Below are 10373 nucleotides of genomic sequence, written 5' to 3'. Positions count from 1 at the left end.
TAGAAACTATGATAAATATCCTATATTGCATAGGAGTGCAAAGGCACACACACAGATTATCTGTCACTCGGTGACGGGAGTGCCAGCAGGAGAGACTCCGCTTTCACAGGCTGGACTGTGCTTACCCTGCCTGCTCTTACCCAGGCTGGCATGCAGTGGGGCCAGAGGAAGCCCCACTGAGGCTCTGAATGTTCAGACTGATTGACATCTGGCTGCTTTATGGGGATGGCGGCTAATGAACAAGCCTGCCTTGATGGCTCTGTAGAAGACATTGTTCAAAGGAACCAATTACAGAGGATTTTTTTAATGTCAACTTTTAACCAGGTAGCCCGAGGGCTTGCTAAACTTGAAAGTACTATTTAGAAAGACACAAGGTTTCCCAGGAGGCCCCCAAGGAGAGATGCTAGCATCAGAACTCCAGGGATGAACAGTAACCAGAAACTGGTATATTTCCCTGGCCTTACCTCAGTAAAAGGCCCAGAGAGCACTATATGAAGAGGGCCCAAGTCTGAATAGGACACTCTGGAACAGGATTTCTCTTAGCTATGGTTTCTAAGATGATCTCTGCCCCCACCCCTACTCCCCTCAGGAGGGACTACTCTGACTGACTCCCAGTGGCTAACAGATTCACTGCTCTCTTGCCTTCATTCAAGTCTTGGAGTTTGGAACAGGGTAATGACTTATTCCCTCCTTCCTTAGCAATGTGGACTGTGACACAATGGAGTAACAGAAAGGCCCAGGCAAGAGCCTGCCTGGATCTTCATGGATTCTTATCTCTCTAGCTCCAACCTCCCTTTAAAAAGGGGTGCAGCAAGGAAGGACACTTCCTCTGGGGAAGTACCTCCCATTACTTTCCAGTCTGTCGGTTCTCATTGCTCCCAATCCTCTCAGACTCACTCATCTTTGGGTCCTCCAACAGCCATTTAGAACATTCAGTTTTCAGGGAAGATTCAGTTCGAAGATCTCTGGTTCCAAGTCCATCCTGCCACTTGGTGTTCAGCAAATTGGCATTCATGCAGGTAGATTGGGCTGCTGTGGCTGACTGGGGATTTCTGACCCAGCTCTAAACTGGTGGCTTCTGATATCCTATTTTCTGGGTATATGACATTTAAATATCTTTACTATTTTTTCCCTGTGCAATCAAATCGTTTGTAGAGTTAAAACATATGTCTTGAGAGTCTGCAGAGTTCTCAACACTATTCTGTGAGGAGAATGGTCAAGAGACCTGTGCAGTGGTAAACAACAGCACGTTAAAGAGTTGTACGTCACATTAGTGATGAATGCACTGAAATAAAGTGTCAGGAGCAAGGGCTGACTGGAGGGTGACCAGTAAGGACACCATTTCTGAAAGGGAGAAACAAGTCTCTGGGCAGAGATCTTTGAACTAAATCTTCCCTGAAAACCTAAAATTCTACACAGCTGTTGGAGGAGGTACTCTATGGCAGACAAGAGAAAAGAGGGCCTTGAAGTAGATAAAATGGTTTAGGGAAGTACCAATCAAGTGGAAGACCTAGAGGTGAGAAGCAGGAAGAGGAAACATCACTCCATGTTAACACTGAAGTCCAACAAATGAAACTAAGCAAATCACACATAAGGGAAGTCTCCCAGCCCCTTCGAAGCTGTGTCTTTGCACCATAGGCAGGCCGTGGAACAAATGTGTGTGTCTACTTCTAGCCACTTCTAGCACATCTATGGAATGCCTGTCTCTATCCTCTGTCTCTATGCCTTTAAGATTCCTGTGAGAGCAGATTGAATAGGACCCACGGCACCTTAACTTTTAAAATTAAGGATATTAAACTTTAAGAAACATCCTGGAAAGGCTTGTAAAGATACCTTCTGTCTTGGAGTTTGCATTGCTGTGGAGAGACACCATGACCAAGACAACTCTTATAAAGAACAACATTTACTTGGGGCCGGTTTTCAGGTTCAGAGGTTCAGTTCATTATCATCATGGCTGGAAACCTGGTAGCATCCAGGCAAGCATGACACTGGAAAAAGAGCTGAGAGTTCTATTTCTTATTCCAAAAGCAAAGAGGAGAAGATTGTCTCATAGGCAGCTAGGAGGAAGGTCTCAAGGCCCAACAAGGCCACACCTCTTCCAACAAGGCCTATCTAATAGTGCCTTACCTGAGCCAAGCATATTCAAACTACCACACCTTCTATTTGTGAGTGAGTCTGGTGGCTACCCTTGGAACCATGTTTTTATACTCCTACTGTTGCAGGTGGGTCATTATTGTAACGCACGAGATTATTAGCTGGATGTCTCATTTCTCCTCTAGTGACTTGGTCTCCTAATCAAAGTTTCTCTAGCTGTGAGGAAACACCAGGACCAAAATCAGGTTGGGGAGGAAAGGGTTCATATCACTTACTCTTCCGTTCACAGTTCAGTATCGAAGGCAGTCAGGACAGGAACTCAAACAGGGAAGGAACCTGGAGGCAGGAGTTAATGCAGGGGCCATGACAGAGTGCTGCTGACTGGCTTGCTCCCCATGGTGTGCTCAGCCTTCTGCCTTAGAGGACACAGGTACACTAGCCTAGGGGTGGCTCCACCCATATTGGGGTGGGCCCTTTCACATCAACCATTAATTAAGAAAATGCTCACAGTATTTATTTCCCTGAGCACTTTCAGCATCTACCTGGAAGAAATTACTGCATCAGTCCAGCAGATACTACGAGAGGGAAATACACATATTGAGTATATAGTGGGGTGCCTCCATTGCATACGGTCCCAGAAGTACAGTTGCTGGGTTAAAGGGGATGTGTGTATTCATCTTGACACTTCTTGACAACTTACCTAGGCAGAGATTACACCAATGTATTTTCCTTACTCATCTCCAAAGGCACCCATCTCCAAAAACACCTATCACCACCATGCTTAAGTGAGTGCTTTGTTCTCCCTTTGTCCAACTGGCGATCACACCCCATTTTTGCCATGGTGGATCCATCTTGTTCATTTCCAGTGGAGTTGAACATCTTTGAGACAGCTTACATTTCTTGTCCTGCAGACTGTCTGGTTGTGGGCTTGGTGAGATGAGGGGGTCTATTTTAAATGTCTACATAAAGAGAGCTGATGTCCAAAGTGAAGCTTTTGGGAACCTTCTGGAATGGGACAAAAATTTGAGAGTCACTGTTTATTGATATTTCAAACCATGAGGACAAATGAGCTCACCTTTGAGAGATGACAGAACTGAGAAAACAGGTTAGTTTCTAGAATCTAATGAAAGTAAGGTGGAGACTGAAGAGTGCTTTGGGGGCACAACAAGAAATGGCTGCTGGAGGGGTGACAGGGTGAGGCCAGAAGCCAAGAGAAGAGACTTGGGAAGAAGCCTGGGCTATCTGAGAACTAATATGAAAGGACCTGTGGACTTGATGGCCCAGGGCTCACTGGAAGACATAACAAAGAAAACTAGCCAGTTTCTGCAAAGCACAAAGCCACGTTAGGCTTAACCAAAGAAACAGAACCCAGAACTTGAAGATGACACAGGTTAGGCACTTCACCCAAACGAGAAGGAAGAGAATTAGACATACTTAAGAGTAAGGAGGAAGGCATGCCTGGCTTGGTGTTTTGAGATAGAAGTTATGTATATAGAAATTTCTGGTGAGAAGTCAAAACAATGGGTGTTTGAATGACCTATGTGAACAGTGGGAGTGGGGAGGGATTTTAGTCAGGCCAAGAGAAGGATGTCTCTTATGGAGAAGAGAGACATAGCTTGCACTATATCCGGCTTGCACTATATCTGGTTCGCACTGTATCCAGGTTGAAGGAAGGTGGGGTTTGGTTATAATCCAGTTTGTGGGAGGGGAATGTCTTGGTTTGGAGCCTTTACTCCTCCAAAGGGAAGGCAGAGCCCTCAGCCCAGTGGGATGTGAATCCCAGTGTTTGGAGCCAGGAGGAGGCATGAAGCAGTCTTCCTTCTAAACAGGATTTTAACTAGGGACCCCTGACGCCAGGAGTTTTCCTGTGACTGGAGCTTTGCCTCCCATGGGCAGTTCTCCCTGGGAACTTAATCTGGCCACAGAGAGGTTCGGGTGGCAGGGTGTAGTTAATTTTTCAGATGTAAGATTGTCACTGTCTTGAAGTTATTCGTATCTGGGATGATGAAAAGCCATGCTACCCCTCCATTCTGGGCCTGCAATTAAAGAGCTGGGGAAGTGGCCAGTCTGGAAACCTGCCTTGCTGGGCCATGAAGATCAGGATTGTGGGGGCTGGTTTGTCCCCTCATCCATCTTCAGCCCAGTCTCCCCAGCTCCTGCCTGTCAGGACGAGCCACTGATCCCCACTTCGCCCAGCTTCCTGCCTCTGGGCAGCATGGGGCCTGAGCACAGCTGCCAGCAAGTGATTTTAATAAGCGTCAAGTTCCCGCCTGCCCCCATGCTCCTTCTCTGGCCTCTTTCATGGTGTCTGGACAGAGCAGATCTCCAGCTCCCACTGAGTGTGGGGCAGGGTTTCCCACGAAGCACACACTTGTCTCAGAATGGGGTATGTCCTGACACTGTGGGGATTATGTCCACTGGGGTGTTGAGTTACTGCAACCACCTTGCCTAGATTTAGGAAGCTTGTCTGGAAAATCCTATCCTAGGAGAGGTGCAGGCTGAGGCTTACCTCAGATGCCATGTCCTGGAGATTTAAATTCTGGTGTCAACAAAGTTTCCTAATCCTGAAGGAACTGTCTGCTCCTTTCTAAAATGAAGGTGATTACACCTGCCCTAATTAGGTACCATGAAAGAATGATGGGGTTGTAAAATTAAAATGAAAGAGTGAATAAAAATTACACTTCCATCAAGGTTTATTTTTTGTTGTTGTTGTTGTTGTTGTTTGTTTTTGTTTGTTTTAGTGTTTTGGGACAGTGTTTCTGTGTGTAGCCTTAGCTGTTCTGGAACTCGGTCTATAGAGCTGGTCTCAAACTCTGAGCGCTGGGATTAAAGGCATGTGTCAACACCAACAGACTATCAAGGGTTGTCTTTTGTCAGTCACTTTCCTTGTTGCCATGACTGAATACCTGGCAGGAACAACAGAAGCATTTATTCTGACCCACGGGTTATGGAGGGATTCAGTCCATCCTATCAAGAAAGGCATGGTGTTAAGCTCAGGAAGGGGATGGTCACATTGTATCTGCCATTAGGAAACAGTGGGTCAATAGAAAGTAGGAATAGACTATAAAACCTCAGGTCTCACCTGATCTACTTCCTCCAGTGAGGACCCACCTCCTAAAGGTTCCCCAGTCTTCCAAAAATAGTACCGAGAGCTAGGAACGAAATGTCCCAGCATGTAAGACTAAGGGAGGGATATCACCTCACAAACCATGTCTGTTACCCAGCCAGGCTCCTCATAGGTGTTCAATAAACATCTGAAGAACTGCTCAGTGGATAGAATAAGCGCATGCACAGGTAAATACCTGTGCGATGCTGTTAATTAAATAATTAATTAATTAAGGCAGGGCTTCTCTGAAGCGCTGGATGTCTTGGAACTCGCTCTGTAGACCAGGCTGACCTCGCACTCAAAGGTCCATCTGCCTCTGCCTCCCAAGTGTGGGGACTAAAAGCGTGTGCCACCACAGGCCAGCTATACTAGCTGTCTTTAAACAGTGTTCACGTAGCTCTTATTTCTCACTGATGGTAAGCAGTCCCGTCTGATTCTTCAGAAGAGACAGCACGGCTTGTTGAGCATCTCGGTTATGTTTCTGTTTCTGTGTTAAAATTCCTGACAAAAGGAAGAGTTTCTTATATCTTGTAGGTTGAGGTTATAGACAGTTCTTGTAGGGGAAGCACCATCAGGAGCTTGGAAAAACTGGTTATGCTTTATGGTCACGGCCATGGTCACAGTCATTCATGGTCAAGACGCACGTTCAGCTCACACGTTCCTTTCATGATCTCGTCCTTGGGAATGGTTCTACCATGTAGTGGGTAGTTTTTCCCCACTTCACTTAATCTCATAAAGATAGTACCCTACAGATTGCCCAAAGACTTCTTTCCTAGGTGATTCTAGATCTTATCAAGTAAATAATTGAGATTAACCATTATAATACCATGCCTTGTCAACATGGCACCCAAATATATCACTTTAAATCATGACATTTTACCCCTTGACCCCATAGTTATTTGTCTGTTTGTTTGTTCGGGTGCCATGGGGGGGGGTTGTTTTCAACTATACTGATAATTTAAAAGCCTAAACTTCAAGTTCCATCCGAGATTTAAGATAATCTGTTAACTGTGAGTTCCTAGAAAATCAAGAACAAGTTCCAGCAAATATTGGCGCACATTGAACATTCCTGTTCTAGGAATTGGAACATAGCAAGGAATGATCAGAACAAAGGAATACTAAAGCCCAGAAAGGAAACACCAAGTCCTGAGGTTCCATGTCTGGCATCTGGGACTCATAATCATCTGGGACCTAAAGATTTTGGGTAGCCTCACTCCTTTATTTCTGCCACCTGCAGCAATTAGTCTCGTAGGGGAACTCCATCCCATGCCTTCAGCTTTCTTCAGTGGACGTCTTATGGTCCTGGCATCTCTAGTATCCTAGGGTACTCAGGCTTTCCCTTCACAGATTTATGCAATAGTCTGCCACTCACTGCTCTGCCTGAGCTGCTCTCTGAAGCAAGACTTCATGAGACTCTCGATTTTGCACCTTGCCCAGATCCACAACCAATACCACATGGACACCGTTTCCAGAACAATCACCCCACGTCAGGTTGACAACTGAGATCAACCATCACAGTGAGGACTGGCTTATTTGTGTCCTCCCTTGCAAGCAGTGGGTTTGAGATTTGAACCCACATGTTTGTCCTTCCAGAAGCTATGTTCTGGACTTTGGTACTTTGGCAGCAGAGGCACTGACATTAAAAAGTTTCATGACTGCCCTGTGCTAAAATCAGGTTATGTCTTAGGACTGGAAGAATATTATTCCAGGGAGTCGGGGGCAGGCTCCTGAACGCATCAATAAGTAGGAACTGAGTGAATACATGAAAAGTTTTCTGTTCTGAAGACAGAGTTCTCTGTGGGTGTCTGTTGCCAGCACAATGGTGTCCAGTCAACCATTCCACCAGTTGGGTAAAACAAACAAAGTCACAAGGATGACCTTCCTGCTGCCTTCCTGAATCAGGTGACTTTGGACTTGAGTGGGGCTAACTAACTGTCATATCATTTTCTTTTGTCTTCTCTGGGAGTGAATTCAGATGAGGTGGCCAGCAGTGCCCTCTCCTGTCCTTCTGACTTTTGTGTCACTGGAGTCACACGCTACCTACCCAAGGTGTACACAGACAAGCTAAGTACCCCACTGAGATCCCTCTTCAATCTTAGCACACAGGCCCTCTTGGGCTTGGTGGTTGCTGCCTGAGACCTGTTGCTTGTTCCTCAGACAACTGAACAGTGGAAGAAGGCAGGGAGCAGTAAGTCTGGAAGCCTGACTCCCTCAGCTCTCTTGTATCTCTTAGTCAGTAGAAGGTGTCCTGTGAAAGTGGAGGGCTTGCCCTAGGGAGAGCCCAGGGAGCTCCCATCTGAACTTGGGGCTGTACCCACTTGGGAATGAGAATGCCAGTCTCACACAAGGCTCTCTCAGGGACTCTGCTGGCTGCTGCCTCCTCGTTTAATAAATTAAATCTGTTATATCATTGCTGTTATATTCCTGAGACAGGCACTTCCAAGGCAGATTAGAAAGGAACTTAAGGGGATTAAAAGCTTCTCTTAGTGAAAAACAATGTTTCAGATGGGAAATCCATTTACCAATATGAATTTCAGCAGAAAAGCATGTTTTCTTTAATGCACTGCTACTGTTCTGAGAAACGGGGCTTTCCCCCCATGCTGCCCGCCCTCTGTTTTGCATAAGTTATAATGTGGATTCTGTTGAGCGTGGCAAGGCTTTCAAGGAGATTGATGGCTTCCATAAAGTTGCACGAAAACATTTCTCCTTTGTTCATGGGGGAAAAGAAAAGTGTCTAATGGATTTGGAGTGTTAAGAGAGTGTCAGTTTGCACTGTAAACCAGAAGAAGTCGAGGGCTAAATACCAGACACCAGAGGAAATGGATTAATTGAAAATGGAAGCAGTCACTTCTCAGTTATCTGCACGTGGCCTATCTACTACAGTAAGTTTAAAGGGGGACGGGGAGAGAAAAGACTCCCCATGTTTCAGCTGGCTGCCTGGTTGCCTCTTTCTATATTCCTGGGAACTGAAAGTCGTTTTAATAACTTGGACCAATATAATTTGGAAGGCAATTCTGCTGCCACAGCTATAAAAAAATATTAGAGGGCAAGCCAAAGGAGATGTAATTAATTTTCCCCTGTTATCCTTAGGTTGGGCATCTTCAGTCCATTAGAAATTTGACTTACAGAAATAGCAGGAGACTGGCACCAAAGCCTACATTCAACTCCTTCAGGTGCTGAATGCTTCCAGAAAGTATCAGTCAACTCCAACATCCTGGTCTGGTCAGCAGTGGGCTTGGAGTTTGTCCCTGGTGATCTACCGGGGCCAGTCAGTGAGTGAGTGTTGATATATTCTGGTGATTCTCCGGTATGCTTGGATGGTTCCCCGGGCAGATCCTGGGGCCTTTTGTCCTCTCTGGATTTGGTAAGTGTGAGCACTGCAGAGAGCCCCTGGTGGCAATAAAACAGGACTCCTTCATGCCATCTCAAGCTGGAGAAGAGTTCCAAGCAGGGGACCCTCGTGGGACCTATGGCAATGGGGCAGTTATTATGGCTACATGACAAGGATTCAAGTCCCATTCTTTCTCCCTCTCTTCCTCTTCTGGTTCCTCTTCTCCTTTCTCTCTTGACTGAGGGAGGCTGAACCCCAGTTCTTTAAGGTTTCCGGGTCTCTGTGGCATATCTATGTCCTAGGGCTTCTTTAAGAGGAGAATGTGGGTTCTCAGCCAAGTTCTTATCTGGATGCTAAACAGACTTGGCCAAAGAACCCCACGAATCCCCACATGAACCTTCACCTTCCCTATTGTCTACCCTTTGGGACTGCCACATGCCTCAGGAGGATTTGTACCTTCACAGGAGAAGCTGGACATCTGCAGGTCCTGTCCCCGGCTTTCCATCCTGCCAAGGACAATGCTTGCTCCCAGTTGTGGATGCTGACTAGGTGACAGGCACAGCGTCACAGACTTAATGTGGAATTCTCCATTGGAGCCACTCTGCAACTCTAGTGATGTCGATGTCCTATTTTAAAGGAGAGGCCAAGAGAAGTCAGCTTGGCTAAGATCAGTCAGCTAGCAGCTGGCACGTGGAAAGCAAGACTGGAAGCCAGGTGTCCTGGCTCTGTAGTGTGTGCCTCAACTACAGTAGTGTGCGACCTGGATCTAACTCACAAAAGGCTGTTGTTGTTTTGTAAAGAAGCTTTTGGGTTGAAAATGACAATCTGTGGCTGAGAAAAGCCAGTTTCCTTTTCTTTTCTCCTCTTTCTTTCTTTCTTTCTTTCTTTCTTTCTTTCTTTCTTTCCTCCTTTCTTCCTTCCTTTCTTTCTTCCTTCCTTTCTTTCTTTCTTTCTTTCTTTCTTTCTTTCTTTCTTTCTTTCTTTCTTTCTCTCTTTCTCTCTTTCTCTCTTTCTCTCTCTCTCTCTCTCTTTCTTTCTTTCTTTCTTCCTTCCTTTCTTTCTTTCTTTCTCTCTCTCTTTCTCTCTTTCTTTCTCTCTCTCTCTCTTTCTTTCTTTCTTTCTTCCTTCCTTTCTTTCTTTCTTTCTTTCTTTCTTTCTCTCTCTCTCTCTCTCTCTCTCTCTCTCTCTCTCTCTTTCTTTCTTTCTTTCTTTCTTTCTTTCTTTCTTTCCAAACATACAGATACTGTGAAAATAGAGGGTAGAAAAATTCAGACTCCGGTGACAATCTCCTACCTGTGCTCTCTAGCGTCCTGGCCTTCTTCCCCTGGGCTGCCATACAGCCAGGATCCTTCCAGAAAGCCTGGTGCTAAAATGTTGCTCAATTTTAATTACAGTCCCAGTCGTTGCTGTCAGATGCCCTTCTGAAATTGTTTTAATTGAAGTCCCATGAATCCTGGTGAGTTCAGACGGAGTTCATCTCTAAGCCCATCCTGATTTCATTAAAGATTTGATCTTTCTTTTTTCACCAATAAAGCATTTATTATCGCTATCTGTTTCGTAACCGTTTTCTCTCTCCAAAGAGGAGGGAGGGAAATCAAGCCCATCTTCATGCCAATAAAAAGGGAGAATCATCTGTTGACTTTTCTGGCATGGAATAGCAGTGACATGTTAAAATAATAATTAACTTATGTTCCTTTTAAATGAAGGCAACGCTCATTCCAGAGAACATTCGAGACTGCAGGTGACGATTTATGTAATAGCACACAGGGATCGGGTAAAAACGGCTTTTAAAATATTGGTAGTTCTGTGGTTGTGTTTGTGCACCTGTGACTGTGTACATGT

At 45.4% G+C, this 10373-nt stretch overlaps 1 long non-coding RNA gene across 1 annotated transcript; it reads right to left on the bottom strand.

The window, feature by feature from the left end:
• Positions 1 to 4769: 4769 nt before the first annotated feature.
• Positions 4770 to 10088, bottom strand: LOC134483614 (uncharacterized). The gene is made up of 3 exons (XR_015643552.1): positions 9825 to 10088; positions 8988 to 9157; positions 4770 to 8667 (listed from the first exon to the last, which is right to left on the bottom strand). It is a non-coding gene; the product is annotated as an uncharacterized LOC134483614 (long non-coding RNA).
• Between the last annotated feature and the right edge of the window lie 285 nt (positions 10089 to 10373).

The sequence above is a fragment of the Rattus norvegicus genome, chromosome 19 (genome assembly GCF_021556685.1).
Source record: "Rattus norvegicus strain SHRSP/BbbUtx chromosome 19, alternate assembly SHRSP_T2T, whole genome shotgun sequence".
NCBI classification, from domain to species: domain Eukaryota; kingdom Metazoa; phylum Chordata; class Mammalia; order Rodentia; family Muridae; genus Rattus; species Rattus norvegicus.
This window is presented reverse-complemented; position numbering and strand designations above follow the sequence as displayed.